Here is a 10384-nt window from a genome sequence, read left to right as displayed (position 1 = left end):
GATAGGGAGACAGAGAGAGAGACACATACAGACACAGACACAGATAGGGAGACAGAGAGAGAGACACATACAGACACAGACACAGATAGGGAGAGAGAGAGAGAGAGAGAGAGAAAGAGAGAGACACAGACAGACATAGATAGGGAGACAGAGACAGAGAGAGACACACACACATAGACACAGATAGGGAGACAGAGAGAGAGAGACACACACATACCGATACAGATAGGGAGACAGAGGGGGAGACACACAGACACACACACAGACATAGATAGGGAGACAGAGACATAGAGATACACACAGACACAGACACAGATAGGGAGACAGAGAGAGAGACACACACACACACAGACACAGTTAGGGAGACAGAGAGACACACACACAGACAGACATAGATAGGGAGACAGAGGGAGACACACATACACAGACACAGTTAGGGAGACAGAGAGACACACACACAGACAGACATAGATAGGGAGACAGAGGGAGACACACATACACAGACACAGTTAGGGAGACAGAGAGACACACACACAGACAGACATAGATAAGGAGACAGAGAGAGACACACACATACACAGACACAGATAGAGAGACAGAGAGACACACACACAGACAGACATAGATAGGGAGACAGAGAGAGACACACACATACACAGACACAGATAGGGAGACAGAGAGACACACACACAGACAGACATAGATAGGGAGACAGAGAGAGACACACACATACACAGACACAGATAGAGAGACAGAGACAGAGAGACACACACACAGACACAGATAGGGAGACAGAGACAGAGAGACACACACACATAGATACAGACACAGATGGGGAGACAGAGAAAGAGAGAGACAGATACACACAGAGACACAGATAGGGAGACTGAGAGAGATACACACAGACACAGATAGAGAACAGAGAGAGAGAGAGAGAGAGACACACACAGGCAGACACACACACACACACACACAGACACAGACTCTGTCTTTCTCTCTCACATGTACACACACAGACTGTCACACATAGAAGGACGATCAGACAGATAAGCCGAGGAACATGCAGGATAGGAGAGTACTGAGAACAGATAAACAGAACAGACCCTCGTTCACACACCTCCCTTGTTTGGTGCTGTGACTGAGGACATCCCATACAGACTGAAGGAACTGGTTATTAGATAGTCTTATGGTTTAGGGGCAGGGAACCAGACTGAGAGGGGGGGAGAGAGAGAGAGAGAGAGAGAGAGAGAGAGAGAGGGAGAGAGAGAGAGGGCGGGAGAGGGGGAAGGAGTGAGGGAGGGGAACGTAACTGAACAGAACGGACAGCTGCTCCTGACACATGAACATTCCCAGTTGATGCCAACAGCTCCTGAGGTAAGGCGAGCAGCTCACTCCGATAACACTGTCAGCTCCCCGTGTCAGGTCCGGACTCTCCGGACGGCTGGATCGCATTCTGTCGTGTGTGACTGTCAGAGACTCTTCCCGAGTGCTCTCTGCGCTGGTGTGACTGTATATTCAGGATAACAGCTACCTGGGAGTGAATCACAGACTGGGAATCTAACCGAGGGGTTCAGGGGGGGGTTATATACAGAATAACAGATACCCCGGGAGTGAGTTACAGACTGGGAATCTGATCGAGGGGTTCAGGGTGGGTTATATACAGAATAACAGATACCCCGGGAGTGAGTTACAGACTGGGAATCTGATCGAGGGGTTCAGGGTGGGTTATATACAGAATAACAGATAGCCTGGGAGTGAGTTACAGATTGGAATCTGACCGAGGGGTTTGGTGTGGTTTATATGTAGAATAACAGTTATCTGAGAGTGAGTTACAGTCTAGAATCTAACCAATGGGTTCAGGTGGTTTATATATAGAGTAACAGTTACCTGGTATTGAGTTACCTGGAAACTAATTGAGGGGTTTAGGGTGGGTCATATACAGAATAACAGATACTCCGGGAGTGAGTTACAGACTGGAATCTAATCGAGGGGTTTAGGGTGGGTCATATACAGAATAACAGATACTCCGGGAGTGAGTTACAGACTGGAATCTGATCGAGGGGTTGAGGGTGGGTTATATACAGAATAACAGATAGCCTGGGAGTGAGTTACAGACTGGAATCTGATCGAGGAGTTCAGGGTGGGTTATATACAGAATAACAGATACCCCGGGAGTGAGTTACAGACTGGAATCTGACCGAGGGGTTCAGGGTGGGTTATATACAGAATAACAGATACCCCGGGAGGGAGTTACAGACTGGAATCTAATCGAGGGGTTCAGGGTGGGTTATATACAGAATAACAGATACATGAGAGTAGGTTACAGACTGGAATTTCATCAAGGGGTTTGGTGTGGTTTATATGTAGAATAACAGTTATCTGAGAGTCAGTTACAGTCTAGAATCTAACCAATGGGTTCAGGTGGTTTATATATAGAGTAACAGTTACCTGGTATTGAGTTACCTGGAAACTAATTGAGGGGTTCAGGGTGGGTTATATACAGAATAACAGATACCCCGGGAGTGAGTTACAGACTGGAATCTAATCGAGGGGTTCAGGGTGGGTTATATACAGAATAACAGATACCCCGGGAGGGAGTTACAGACTGGAATCTAATCGAGGGGTTCAGGGTGGGTTATATACAGAATAACAGATCCCCCGGGAGGGAGTTACAGACTGGAATCTGATCGAGGGGTTCAGGGTGGGCTATACACAGAATAACAGATACCCCGGGAGTGAGGTACAGACTGGAATCTAATCGAGGGGTTCAGGGTGGGTTATATACAGAATAACAGATACCCCGGGAGGGAGTTACAGACTGGAATCTGATCGAGGGGTTCAGGGTGGGTTATATACAGAATAACAGATACCCCGGGATTGAGTTATAAACTCAAATCTAATCGAGGGGTTCAGGGTGGGTTATATACAGAATAACAGATACCCCAGGAGTGAGTTACAGACTGGAATCTAATCGAGGGGTTCAGGATGGGTTATATACAGAATAACAGATACCTCGGGAGTGAGTTACAGACTGGAATCTAATCGAGGGGTTCAGGGTGGGTTATATACAGAATAACAGATACCCCGGGAGTGAGTTACTGACTGGAATCTGAACGAGGGGTTCAGGGTGGGTTATATACAGAATAACAGATACCCTGGGAGGGAGTTACAGACTAGAATCTAATCGAGGGGTTCAGGGTGGGTTATATACAGAATAACAGATACCCCGGGAGTGAGTTACAGACTGGAATCTGATCGAGGGGTTCAGGGTGGGTTATATACAGAATAACAGATACCTCGGGAGTGAGTTACAGACTAGAATCTAATCGAGGGGTTCAGGGTGGGTTATATACAGAATAACAGATACCCCGGGAGTGAGTTACAGATTGGAATCTGATCGAGGGGTTCAGGGTGGGTTATATACAGAATAACAGATACCCCGGGAGTGAGTTACAGCCTGGAATCTGATCGAGGGGTTCAGGGTGGGTTATATACAGAATAACAGATACCCCGGGAGTGAGTTACAGCCTGGAATCTGATCGAGGGGTTCAGGGTGGGTTATATACAGAATAACAGATACCCCGGAGTGAGTTACAGACTGGAATCTGATCGAGGGGTTCAGGGTGGGTTATATACAGAATAACAGATACCCCGGGAGTGAGTTACAGACTAGAATCTAATCGAGGGGTTCAGGGTGGGTTATATACAGAATAACAGATACCCCGGGAGTGAGTTACAGATTGGAATCTGATCGAGGGGTTCAGGGTGGGTTATATACAGAATAACAGATACCCCGGGAGTGAGTTACAGCCTGGAATCTGATCGAGGGGTTCAGGGTGGGTTATATACAGAATAACAGATACCCCGGGAGTGAGTTACAGCCTGGAATCTGATCGAGGGGTTCAGGGTGGGTTATATACAGAATAACAGATACCCCGGAGTGAGTTACAGACTGGAATCTGATCGAGGGGTTCAGGGTGGGTTATATACAGAATAACAGATACCCCGGGAGTGAGTTACAGACTAGAATCTAATCGAGGGGTTCAGGGTGGGTTATATACAGAATAACAGATACCCCGGGAGTGAGTTACAGATTGGAATCTGATCGAGGGGTTCAGGGTGGGTTATATACAGAATAACAGATACCCCGGGAGTGAGTTACAGCCTGGAATCTGATCGAGGGGTTCAGGGTGGGTTATATACAGAATAACAGATACCCCGGGAGTGAGTTACAGCCTGGAATCTGATCGAGGGGTTCAGGGTGGGTTATATACAGAATAACAGATACCCCGGGAGTGAGTTACAGCCTGGAATCTGATCGAGGGGTTCAGGGTGGGTTATATACAGAATAACAGATACCTCGGGAGTGAGTTACAGACTGGAATCTAATCGAGGGGTTCAGGGTGGGTTATATACAGAATAACAGATACCCCGGGAGGGAGTTACAGACTGGAATCTAATCGAGGGGTTGAGGGTGGGTTATATACAGAATAACAGATACACCGGGAGTGAGTTACAGACTGGAATCTAATCGAGGGGTTCAGGGTGGGTTATATACGGAATAACAGATACCCCGGGAGTGAGTTACAGACTGGAATCTAATCGAGGGGTTCAGGGTGGGTTATATACAGAATAACAGATACCCCGGGAGTGAGTTACAGACTGGAATCTGATCGAGGGGTTCAGGGTGGGTTATATACAGAATAACAGATACCCCGGGAGTGAGTTACAGACTGGAATCTGATCGAGGGGTTCAGGGTGGGTTATATACAGAATAACAGATACCGCGGGAGTGAGTTACAGACAGGAATCTAATCGAGGGGTTCAGGGTGGGTTATATACAGAATAACAGATACCCCGGGAGTGAGTTACAGCCTGGAATCTGATCGAGGGGTTCAGGGTGGGTTATATACAGAATAACAGATACCCCGGGAGTGAGTTACAGCCTGGAATCTGATCGAGGGGTTCAGGGTGGGTTATATACAGAATAACAGATACCCCGGGAGTGAGTTACAGCCTGGAATCTGATCGAGGGGTTCAGGGTGGGTTATATACAGAATAACAGATATCTCGGGAGTGAGTTACAGACTGGAATCTAATCGAGGGGTTCAGGGTGGGTTATATACAGAATAACAGATACCCCGGGAGGGAGTTACAGACTGGAATCTAATCGAGGGGTTCAGGGTGGGTTATATACAGAATAAGAGATACACCGGGAGTGAGTTACAGACTGGAATCTAATCGAGGGGTTCAGGGTGGGTTATATACGGAATAACAGATACCCCGGGAGTGAGTTACAGACTGGAATCTAATCGAAGGGTTCAGGGTGGGTTATATACAGAATAACAGATACCCCGGGAGTGAGTTACAGACTGGAATCTGATCGAGGGGTTCAGGGTGGGTTATATACAGAATAACAGATACCCCGGGAGTGAGTTACAGACTGGAATCTGATCGAGGGGTTCAGGGTGGGTTATATACAGAATAACAGATACCGCGGGAGTGAGTTACAGACTGGAATCTGATCGAGGGGTTCAGGGTGGGTTATATACAGAATAACAGATACCGCGGGAGTGAGTTACAGACTGGAATCTAATCGAGGGGTTCAGGGTGGGTTATATACAGAATAACAGATACACCGGGAGTGAGTTACAGACTGGAATCTAATCGAGGGGTTCAGGGTGGGTTATATACAGAATAACAGATAGCCGGGAGTGAGTTACAGACTGGAATCTAATCGAGGGGTTCAGGGTGGGTTATATACAGAATAACAGATACACCGGGAGTGAGTTACAGACTGGAATCTGATCGAGGGGTTCAGGGTGGGTTATATACAGAATAACAGATTCCCCAGGAGTGAGTTACAGACTGGAATCTGATCGAGGGGTTCAGGGTGGGTTATATACAGAATAACAGATACCCCGGGAGGGAGTTACAGCCTGGAATCTGATCGAGGGGTTCAGGGTGGGTTATATACAGAATAACAGATACCCCGGAGTGAGTTACAGACCGGAATCAATCGAGGGGTTCAGGGTGGGTTATATACAGAATAACAGATACCCCGGGAGGGAGTTACAGACTGGAATCTAATCGAGGGGTTCAGGGTGGGTTATATACAGAATAACAGATACCCCAGGAGGGAGTTACAGCCTGGAATCTGATCGAGGGGTTCAGGGTGCTTTATAAACATAAATCAGATATCTGGGAGTGAGTTACAGACTGGAAGATAACCATGTGGTTCTCGGTGGTTGACATATGCAGTAACAGATTCCCAGGCGTGAGTTACAGACTGGAATCGATTTGAGATATTCAGTGTGGTTTCTGTACAGAATATACGTCACCCGGGAGTGACTTGCTGACTGGAATCTGATTGAGGCATTTAGCGTGGTTAAAATACAGAATAACAGATACCCCAGGAGTGAGTTACAGACTGGAATCTAATCGAGGGGTTCAGGGTGGGTTATATACAGAATAACAGATACCCCGGGAGGGAGTTACAGATTGGAATCTGATCGAGGGGTTCAGGGTGGGTTATATACAGAATAACAGATACCCCGGGAGTGAGTTACAGACTGGAATCAATCGAGGGGTTCAGGGTGGGTTATATACAGAATAACAGATACCCCGGGAGTGAGTTACAGACTGGAATCTGATTGAGGGGTTCAGGGTGGGTTATATACAGAATAACAGATACCCCGGAAGTGAGGTACAGACTGGAATCTAATCGAGGGGTTCAGGGTGGGTTATATACAGAATAACAGATATCCCGGGAGTGAGTTACAGACTGGAATCTAATCGAGGGGTTCAGGGTGGGTTATATACAGAATAACAGATACCCCGGGAGTGAGTTACAGACTGGAATCTAATCGAGGGGTTCAGGGTGGGTTATATACAGAATAACAGATACCCCGGGAGGGAGTTACAGACTGGAATCTAATCGAGGGGTTCAGGGTGGGTTATATACAGAATAACAGATACCCCGGAGTGAGTTACAGACTGGAATCTGATCGAGGGGTTCAGGGTGGGTTATATACAGAATAACAGATACCCCGGGAGTGAGTTACAGCCTGGTATTTGATCGATGGGTTCACTGTAGTGTCTGTACAGAGTGAGAGATACCGGGGGAGGGAGTTACAGAGTAACAGGGTAGTGTCTGTACAGAGTGAGAGATACCGGGGGGGAGTTACAGAGTTACAGGGTAGTGTCTGTACAGAGTGAGAGATACCGGGGAGGGAGTTACAGAGTTACAGGGTAGTGTCTGTACAGAGTGAGAGATACCGGGGGAGGGAGTTACAGAGTTACAGGGTAGTGTCTGTACAGAGTGAGAGATACCGGGGAGGGAGTTACAGAGTTACAGGGTAGTGTCTGTACAGAGTGAGAGATACCCGGGAGGGAGTTACAGAGTTACAGGGTAGTGTCTGTACAGAGTGAGATATACCCAGGAGGGAGTTACAGAGTTACAGGGTAGTGTCTGTACAGAGTGAGAGATACCCGGGGAGGGAGTTACAGAGTTACAGGGTAGTGTCTTTACAGAGTGAGAGATACCCGGGGGGGGAGTTACAGAGTTACAGGGTAGTGTCTGTACAGAGTGAGAGATACCGGGGAGGGAGTTACAGAGTTACAGGGTAGTGTCTGTACAGAGTGAGAGATACCGGGGAGGGAGTTACAGAGTTACAGGGTAGTGTCTGTCCAGAGTGAGAGATAACGGGGAGGGAGTTACAGAGTTACAGGGTAGTGTCTGTACAGAGTGAGAGATACCCGGGAGGGAGTTACAGAGTTACAGGGTAGTGTCTGTACAGAGTGAGAGATACCCGGGGAGGGAGTTACAGAGTTACAGGGTAGTGTCTGTACAGAGTGAGAGATACCGGGGGGGAGTTACAGAGTTACAGGGTAGTGTCTGTACAGAGTGAGAGATACCGGGGGGGAGTTACAGAGTTACAGGGTAGTGTCTGTACAGAGTGAGAGATACCCGGGGAGGGAGTTACAGAGTTACAGGGTAGTGTCTGTACAGAGTGAGAGATACCGGGGAGGGAGTTACAGAGTTACAGGGTAGTGTCTGTACAGAGTGAGAGATACCCGGGGAGGGAGTTACAGAGTTACAGGGTAGTGTCTGTACAGAGTGAGAGATACCCGGGAGGGAGTTACACAGTTACAGGGTAGTGTCTGTACAGAGTGAGAGATACCCGGGGAGGGAGTTAGAGAGTTACAGGGTAGTGTCTGTACAGAGTGAGAGATACCGGGGAGGGAGTTACAGAGTTACAGGGTAGTGTCTGTACAGAGTGAGAGATACCGGGGAGGGAGTTACAGAGTTACAGGGTAGTGTCTGTACAGAGTGAGAGATACCCGGGAGGGAGTTACAGAGTTACAGGGTAGTGTCTGTACAGAGTGAGAGATACCGGGGAGGGAGTTACAGAGTTACAGGGTAGTGTCTGTACAGAGTGAGAGATACCCGGGGAGGGAGTTACAGAGTTACAGGGTAGTGTCTGTACAGAGTGAGAGATACCCGGGGAGGGAGTTACAGAGTTACAGGGTAGTGTCTGTACAGAGTGAGAGATACCGGGGAGGGAGTTACAGAGTTACAGGGTAGTGTCTGTACAGAGTGAGAGATACCCGGGGAGGGAGTTACAGAGTTACAGGGTAGTGTCTGTACAGAGTGAGAGATACCCGGGGAGGGAGTTACAGAGTTACAGAGTAGTGTCTGTACAGAGTGAGAGATACCCGGGGGGGAGTTACAGAGTTACAGGGTAGTGTCTGTACAGAGTGAGAGATACCGGGGAGGGAGTTACAGAGTTACAGGATAGTGTCTGTACAGAGTGAGAGATACCCAGGAGGGAGTTACAGAGTTACAGGGTAGTGTCTGTACAGAGTGAGAGATACCCGGGGAGGGAGTTACAGAGTTACAGGGTAGTGTCTGTACAGAGTGAGAGATACCCGGGGAGGGAGTTACAGAGTTACAGGGTAGTGTCTGTACAGAGTGAGAGATACCGGGGAGGGAGTTACAGAGTTACAGGGTAGTGTCTGTACAGAGTGAGAGATACCCGGGGAGGGAGTTACAGAGTTACAGGGTAGTGTCTGTACAGAGTGAGAGATACCGGGGAGGGAGTTACAGAGTTACAGGGTAGTGTCTGTACAGAGTGAGAGATACCCGGGGAGGGAGTTACAGAGTTACAGGGTAGTGTCTGTACAGAGTGAGAGATACCGGGGAGGGAGTTACAGAGTTACAGGGTAGTGTCTGTACAGAGTGAGAGATACCCAGGAGGGAGTTACAGAGTTACAGGGTAGTGTCTGTACAGAGTGAGAGATACCCGGGGAGGGAGTTACAGAGTTACAGGGTAGTGTCTGTACAGAGTGAGAGATACCCAGGAGGGAGTTACAGAGTTACAGAGTAGTGTCTGTACAGAGTGAGAGATACCGGGGAGCGAGTTACAGAGTTACAGGGTAGTGTCTGTACAGAGTGAGAGATACCGGGGAGGGAGTTACAGAGTTACAGGGTAGTGTGTGTACAGAGTGAGAGATACCGGGGAGGGAGTTACAGAGTTACAGAGTAGTGTCTGTACAGAGTGAGAGATACCGGGGAGGGAGTTACAGAGTTACAGGGTAGTGTCTGTACAGAGTGAGAGATACCGGGGAGGGAGTTACAGAGTTACAGGGTAGTGTCTGTACAGAGTGAGAGATACTGGGGAGGGAGTTACAGAGTTACAGGGTAGTGTCTGTACAGAGTGAGAGATACCGGGGAGGGAGTTACAGAGTTACAGGGTAGTGTCTGTACAGAGTGACAGATACCCGGGGAGGGAGTTACAGAGTTACAGGGTAGTGTGTGTACAGAGTGAGAGATACCGGGGAGGGAGTTACAGAGTTACAGAGTAGTGTCTGTACAGAGTGAGAGATACCGGGGAGGGAGTTACAGAGTTACAGGGTAGTGTCTGTACAGAGTGAGAGATACCGGGGAGGGAGTTACAGAGTTACAGGGTAGTGTCTGTACAGAGTGAGAGATACTGGGGAGGGAGTTACAGAGTTACAGGGTAGTGTCTGTACAGAGTGAGAGATACCGGGGAGGGAGTTACAGAGTTACAGGGTAGTGTCTGTACAGAGTGAGAGATACCCGGGGAGGGAGTTACAGAGTTACAGGGTAGTGTCTGTACAGAGTGAGAGATACCCGGGGAGGGAGTTACAGAGTTACAGGGTAGTGTCTGTACAGAGTGAGAGATACCGGGGAGGGAGTTACAGAGTTACAGGGTAGTGTCTGTACAGAGTGAGAGATACCCGGGGAGGGAGTTACAGAGTTACAGGGTAGTGTCTGTACAGAGTGAGAGATACCGGGGGGGAGTTACAGAGTTACAGGGTAGTGTCTGTACAGAGTGAGAGATACCGGGGAGGGAGTTAC

At 48.3% G+C, this 10384-nt stretch overlaps 1 long non-coding RNA gene across 2 annotated transcripts in view; it reads left to right on the top strand.

Annotated features, from left to right (window-relative positions):
• LOC140468558 (uncharacterized) overlaps window positions 1–10384 on the top strand; it is a 58565-nt gene that overhangs the window by 24132 nt on the left and 24049 nt on the right. The window contains exon 1 of one of the 2 annotated variants that reach the window (XR_011955692.1): window positions 1300–1374. The exons of the other annotated variant lie outside the window; for it this stretch is intronic. This is a non-coding gene — a long non-coding RNA (uncharacterized lncRNA). Of the gene's footprint in view, window positions 1–1299; window positions 1375–10384 lie in introns of those variants that run through there. 2 annotated transcript variants of the gene reach the window in all.

Source organism: Chiloscyllium punctatum, chromosome 47 (genome assembly GCF_047496795.1).
Source record: "Chiloscyllium punctatum isolate Juve2018m chromosome 47, sChiPun1.3, whole genome shotgun sequence".
Classification (NCBI taxonomy): domain Eukaryota; kingdom Metazoa; phylum Chordata; class Chondrichthyes; order Orectolobiformes; family Hemiscylliidae; genus Chiloscyllium; species Chiloscyllium punctatum.
The sequence above is the reverse complement of the archived record's forward strand: the minus strand, read 5'-3'. Positions and strand labels throughout refer to the sequence as shown.